The sequence below is a fragment of the Schistocerca serialis genome, chromosome 1 (genome assembly GCF_023864345.2).
Source record: "Schistocerca serialis cubense isolate TAMUIC-IGC-003099 chromosome 1, iqSchSeri2.2, whole genome shotgun sequence".
NCBI lineage: Eukaryota > Metazoa > Arthropoda > Insecta > Orthoptera > Acrididae > Schistocerca > Schistocerca serialis.
This window is the reverse complement of record NC_064638.1, coordinates 257,172,968-257,180,426: the sequence shown is the minus strand read 5'-3', so window position 1 is coordinate 257,180,426 and position 7,459 is coordinate 257,172,968.

The following is a 7,459-nucleotide window of genomic DNA, read 5'->3' as shown; positions in this document are numbered from 1 at the left end:
CCGACCTTCATCAGAAAATACAAGAGACTTCCACCATGCCCTCCAATGAGCTCTCGTTGATGTCATAAATGGCGGTGGTTTGGGTCAGTGGAATGTACGCTACAAGGCGCATGGCTCGGAGCTGTCCCTGAAGTAACCAATTTATAACAGTTCGTTGTGTCACTATCGAAACAACTGCTGCTTATATTGCTGCGACAGAGCCATATTCCGCATACGGTAGTCTTCCCTCTCGATGGTGCACATGGCCGTTCGGAATCCGATTTTCTTGCGACCGTACATTCTCGAGACCACCGATTCCAGCAGTCATTTACAGAGGCTACTTTCTTGCCAAGTCTTCTACAATACCGCACAAGGAACATCCGGCTCCTCATAGCCCTGCTGCACGACCTCGTTCAAACACTGTCAGGTGCTGACAATGGTGTCTTTGTCACCTTTATATTCATTCTAAAGTAACATTAATTCACCACGTCCAGTCTCAAATGTAACTAACGCTCACGACAGTTACATAATGTATTTAAATCAAACCTGATTTGCATCATCATTGAAGTGCTGTTAGCGCCATTCCTGTGCGACTGTCGCGAAATTGGAACAGACATCATTTTTCATATGTAGAAACACATCTACCAACTTTCGTTTATGTCTCTCAACTCCTTTTTGGTGTTCGGCAAGAGACCACATTGCCATCATCGGGTGATGAACCGACCGCTTGGGATCGACGCAGCGCTTTTGTCTCCCCCCCCCCCCCTCCCTCTCTCACCGATCTGTGGCTCTAACAGCCTCATCACCTCCTCCTCCACTCCTCCTGTCTACGCTTGCTCCATTCTAGGTTCACGCATAGACGCGTGTGTTGGCAGCACCCCTGCTGTTCCTCCACCTGCTCCTAAGTCAGTTTGTTGCGGGATATTGTCTTCCATTTCTTAATCAGACTAACTTCGGGCTTACTAAGGCTGTAACTGCTAACACACTTGACTGGGGGTGGTGGTCGCTTGCCGAAATATTGTGCCCATTTGACACTGCCATCTAGCTGCTCACCCGTGAACTACTTCGAAAGAAATATCTGTTCAGTTAGGTATACAACTGAAACGCTACTCTTTCTGTGGAGTTAATTTCTTAAAAAGAACCAAATTTTTTCAATAATGAAACTGATGTACTTGAACCATCTGCGTAAAAATCAGTTCAAATTAAACTTCTAACGGTTTTAGTTAGTGAGTAAAACACATTCATAAGTTTAGAGGTGAGTGAAGCACTGTACGTAATTGGCTCCGTTGGGGTCAGGAAGTGACCCAAAGGCAGCTGAGGAATTGTCAGGTCATAGATCATAAATAATTCTGCTTCCTTGCGTCGACAAGTGTTGCGGAAGTGATGGTGACTGGAATCGCACGCTTGACTGTTAACCAAATATCCCTGAATATAATAGTCCTTTATTCACATTAGGTACAAAGAGTGGATCGCAGCTCGTGGGGAGGCTGTTGCACACAATGACGTCCTTGGATGCAGATGTGTGGCGTGCCGATGTCAACAGCTGTCAGCGAGGCAGAACGTGCTGGCAGTGATGGGCACTGGGGACCACAAAAGGGTAACGACGGCATGTGCCACTGGTGTCGAGTGACAGGCACAGTCCCATGGTCGCAGTGGAATGGACAGCGTCTAAGCCATAGTATCCAGCATGTCCAAGATCGAAGGTGTGCGCCCACACTGGTTGCTGATCAGCAACAATGAAAGTCCACAGGGACGAGTCAACAGTAATATGTAACTAGACAGCCCTTAGCGAACGTCGAACATGCAACCAACCAAGGAGATGAACACCAGATGACCCAGTGACGAGGAGAAGCCAAGTTGCCTGCACACAAACTCCATCTCTTCTTGACGCCTGCAGCTGCTGGATTCAGTCCGTGGAATGTGGCTGGCTGTTTCATCTGGTACTGCAGCAGTCTTCATCTCAAAGTTAATGATTGGCGTAGACTGTGGCGTTTGGTATATTGTACTCAGCCAAATACTGTTCTGTAGAATGAGTGTTGGCGCGCGCCTAACATCTTAGAGTGAGGGGTCTGATTCTGGGGAGTATACAGTAAATGAGCCGTCTGGTTGGTATTTCTCCGATGGCAGCACTCCCACCTCCGGAACTCATAGCAGGCTGTAGCGGTCGGGATCACCAATGGGCGATGATGACTTCATCCGCTCTGTTTTCTTCTTTGGTGAGCTCCTCCAGAGTCCTGCCAGAGCTGTAAGATTTCCCAGCTTCGCCTTTCTGAGGCGCTGGTTGGAGTCTTCCGTGGTGTCAGCGTCCTGAAAAAGAACACTTGCACTCTGAATACACCTTCTCGTGCTACGTTGCATGGACAACTGCATTCTCCACTTTGACAACGTTCTGCTGATTGCAGCCGGACAGTTCATTGCCACTGCAGGGTTGTGGTAAAACAGCTGTAATAAGACGAATGTTCTTGCCCAAGAAGCGCCCATTTTTCTGAATGTACGACTTAATGCGCCTTCTAAACAACCTGCAAATGAGATGCAAAGTTGCTATTGTGAAGGAGCGACGATCTTGCTCGATAAGCTGTTTGAAGTCAACTAGGGTTATGGGCTGTTGTCATATGTACTTGTTGAAGTTTTCAAGTGGGAGATCAGTGCTCTCAAATTGGCCACATTAGAATCTTTTATGAGATTTCCTTCGCAGGAGAACCTTTCCAGCAAGTCTTCCATTCAACTTCCCTGATAATGATTATACGTGATCACTTCGTTAAATATCGCTTATAATACTTATTCGATGTCATGTTCTGAAGATGTGCACCTTCCAGTTCAGAAGTTGAGCGTTGTTAGTGGTTCCTCGCTATTTCTTGGACTTTTGTCAAGTACGCTTTTCAAAGCCAGTAGAGAGCATCTTATCGTAATAGACAGCTGGATAGACCCTGAGAATCTGCAGCAAAACATCGGTTGGCTTGGTGGCGATCACTCTCATGAATCAGAGGAGCACATCCCCGTGTGTAAGTCATAGGGGTTTCCCTGTTTCGGTCGCTAAGATCCCAGGTATTCGTTGGGTGTGCAAATGGTATCGTGGAACGTCCTTGCAAAATGCAGCAAGAGCGTAAGTTGGTAATGTACCAGATTTGAAATTATAGCTTCTTCAAGACTAAACCAGGATTCACGAAGCCCCCCAAGAAACTTCGACAGGGCTGGTGCTGCGATCGTCGTGGCCACAGTCTTGATTTCGTAAGTACGTACACAGACACCGCACCGACCGCAAATTTCGAATATATCCTACAACTCCAAACGTTATTACACATTACGAGCTGTTGCAATAATGTACGTGTTTTCACAGCGCTAGAGCACTCAACACGGCTAACTAGGCAGATGGCGAATGATGATAACATCACAGGTTATGAGATCCCAAGTTTGTCTCTTGTCCAGCACGACTCCCGGAACAGCTCATAAACTAATCCTGTAATACATTTGCGAATACAATGGGATTTAGTGTAAGTTACCCGCAATAGCACAGATAACCGTAATTTTAACTGTCAATTAAACAGCTAACGAACAATCGATGCATTGCAAAAACGTAGGAAACTGCCAAGATGAAAGAGCCACGAAGTAACATCGAGTGTGCGTGGCTCCGTGGTAATTGACTTGTTCAGTATCTGTTCGTAAAGGGCAAATGCGATAGTAGTATGTTGATCTGCTTGTAACGTCGCGGGAGGTGACTATCGCTGCAGATAATATCTCGCTGTTGGATCAGGTGGCGGATATAATGATACACTTGGTGTCCGTAAATAACAGCCTAGCTTCTAACAAGTCACTCGTTTTACACTTCTTTGTTTAGGAAACATTCGTAGTCTGTTTTTTGTAAGAACGAAGTGATTTTCCAGCTACAATAAAACCTTATTTCTTCATTCAAATGCCACTTGTAACAGATAAAGGTGACAAGGTATCACCGCGCTGCTGCTACGGTCGCAGGTTCGAATCCTGCCTCGGGCATGGATGTGTGTGATGTCCTTAGATTAGTTAGGTTTAAGTAGTTCTAATTCTAGGGGCTGATGACCTCAGACGTTAAGTCCCATAGTGCGTAAAGCCATTTGAATCATTTTTGACACGGTATCATCAGTCTGGGAACGAAAAACTGCGTTATTTAGGTAATAAATTACATGCTTTTGGCCGTATGCCCATTTACACCAATGCACATCGAGCAGTGTTTTCCGGTTTAATAGATTCTATCTAGAAGACCGGTTCTCTGGAAGGTCCACGAAACAAACAACCACTGTTGCCCTAAAATCATCATTTGTCGTTTCCGTCTACAGATTTTTTTAAGTTGTGTGGAAATACGTGTAGTAAAGAGGATGTCAATTTTGTTGAAAAATTTGGATGTTTTAATAATTCATAATACACATATCTTAGTAGTCCCCACCTCAAACAGCACATTTGAAGACAGGTATATAGTCTTACATAAGTATATGCAGCCTTTCTGTTGAAATGCAGACTTACTCGAGCCTCTATATTCACCCTGTTGGTCTATAAGACTTTCGCAGTACTCACCAACTGCCGGCTGACCACTGCAAGGAACTCAGTGAGAAGCACCCCTTATGTAACCTAACCTAAGAGACACAACTTGTACTTTTGGATACGCGAAACCAAGGAGTCATCATTAGGGTTGAGACCTCTCAGTAAAACTTATAGTACTTTTACATACAGTGTATGAATTTCCAGTTTTCTCTGATGTATATTTCTAAGTTGTTTATTTTTGAAAAATTTGTTATAATATTACATACTGTATATAAATTTCCAATTTAGTCTGCTAACTTTCGGAGAATAAAGCGGTATGACAACTAACAAGGGGACTTGACGGCTTCTGACATTCAGTTCGGGATGAGACTTAGCGGGTTAGTGTTCTACCTCAAGGGTGACCGCCCACAAAAGTTGTAAAGCGCACTCGATAGAAGATTCCGAGAAAAAGTACGCTGATGGTTTAGGCGCAGATCAGATACCAGTCACTCTACATGCTATGGCGGTACAGCGGACCCGTTTGCCACGTGGGCGTTCCAGGTTTGATCCAAACTTTCAGTAACTTTCTATTTTTTTTTAAATTTTCATTGTTTTAAAAATTATAACACCTTTTAAGCAAAGTTAATGATCTAAAATGAAATCAATTAAATCATAAAGAATTTTATTTTATTTATGAAACAACTGCTACAGCTAATTGACATACATTGTGAATAACGGTTAATAATTTCTCCTTAAAAGCTTGAATTATTTAAAATGCGTTTTAATGGAGGTAAATTAAAACTTTAATTAATACTGGAATAAAATTTTGGGTAGTATTTTATTCACATAATTTTTTTACAATATCGTCTTTATTTGCAAATTTCGTATTTTACATACATTGAAAACAAACAGAAATATTTTAACATCTTACACAATTTCTGAAGAACAATTGCTTACGCAAGCGACATTTTTTCAAAAGATCTGTCAGAAAATGTACTTAATTAACATTTCATCAGACAACCTGGAAGAGCACCAGGTATATCAGATCATTTCTCTAAAGAATTGGCTATGACACTTTCTGATGCGGTACTGATTGTATCTGTGTACAGTCTTCACGGGGATTTACTCCTCGATTTTTTTCTATCGGATGAGCGCAATTTTATATGGTTTACTAGACTTTTTTCCTGGCTACAAAACAGACGCCACTTAGTTGAAAAAGAGGAGTACATTTTGGAAGAATCACTGTAATTGCACATGTATGTCATTTCTCGTCATCCTGAAAGGTTTCATCATATAATTTAGGTTTTGACTGTCCTCCTCAAGAGTCAATATGTAATGGAAACTGCTCATTTCTCACATAAGACTTAAAACAACGGTTGAGAATGTCAATATGCAGTCCTGTCGTCGGCTTCTCGGAATTGGAATATTTTAGAACATTAACTTTATTTAATGTTGTTATAATTTTTAAAACAATTAAAAAAACATCCGAACGTGGGATCGAACCTGGGTCGCCCACGTTGCAAACGAGTCTCCTACAACCGCAATCATTTCGCTGTTCTAGCATAGCACATAAATTGACCGGTACATAACTGGTGCGTAAGATTTTAGAGCAATTTTCTCAGAATCTTCTAACTAGTGCCCATACAACTTTTATGAGTGGACACTCTTGAGGTATACAACTGACCTGCTAAGTCTCCTCCCGAACTGAATTTCCGAGACTGTAAGTTTCCCTCGTACGAGTCTCGAAAATGACAAAGCTTATAGAAATTAGAAGCTACGTGCAACGTAGGATTCTTCTCAGTCACTTGTCTGTGGGCAGCCCGCGTGGCTGGTACTTGCGCCAGAAACTGTTCACAGACTGGCCGAGCCTGCTATCAACAACAAATCCAACACCCCTCGCGACTCAGAAAATGGAAATGACCGTACGGCATTGTGGGCCGGGAGTCTCCCATTCGCCGACCGAAGTGGCCGTGCGGTTAAAGGCGCTGCAGTCTGGAACCGCAAGACCGCTACGGTCGCAGGTTCGAATCCTGCCTCGGGCATGGATGTTTGTGATGTCCTTAAGTTAGTTAGGTTTAACTAGTTCTAAGTTCTAGGGGACTAATGACCTCAGCAGTTGAGTCCCATAGTGCTCAGAGCCATTTGAACCATTTAGTCTCCCATTCGGGAAAGTTCGGCTGCCGAGGGCAAGTACCTATTGCATTCGACGCAACATTGGGCGACTTGCGCGTCGGAGATGGGCATGAAATGATGATGCGGACAACACAACACCCAGTCCCTGAGCGGAGAAAATCTCTTGCCCCAGCCGGGAATCGAACCCGGACCCCTTGCCGTGGCATTCCAGAAAGCCACAGGCAGTTGAGTAAGGCCAGATGGAGAGTGAAACGCTCTCTATTTTGAAATAAAGGAAACGCAAAAGTTACAAAAAGGCAGCCTTCCGAGACGTAGGCGGAAACGACAGAGAGAAACAGCATCACCTTCGTTGACACACTGATTATATTAAAAGATTTTATACCTTTTATTCAAAGTAAATAATTTATTATTATTATTATTGCGCTAAAATATTTTACATGTTTGACTGTTGTTATTAGTAAAATCGTAGGAATATCTGGAACTTTAAAAATAGACACATCGGAAGATACGCTTGGGGGTGTGGGGGAAGGGAGGGCAGCCAGTGCAAACTCTAATCTCCTCCCCTCCAGATACGAACATGTATCCGTAGTTTCAGTTTGCGTATTTTAACTATAAAATGACGTGTGGTAACCTATATATAGTTTAATTTTCTGTGTGTAAGTGTGGATGCAAATGGGAGAGAATGCATCAGAGAGGCTGAGAATTACATTTCATAGTTTCCTTTTTGGCGCACACTTCAAAAGAACACATTCAACTCCATTTACTTTAGTAAGGATGCTGTTATCCACGCTGTTCTAGTATCGTCCTTTTAAGCTTATCAATGTGCACAATGGAAAAGTTAATTTATGCTAACCCC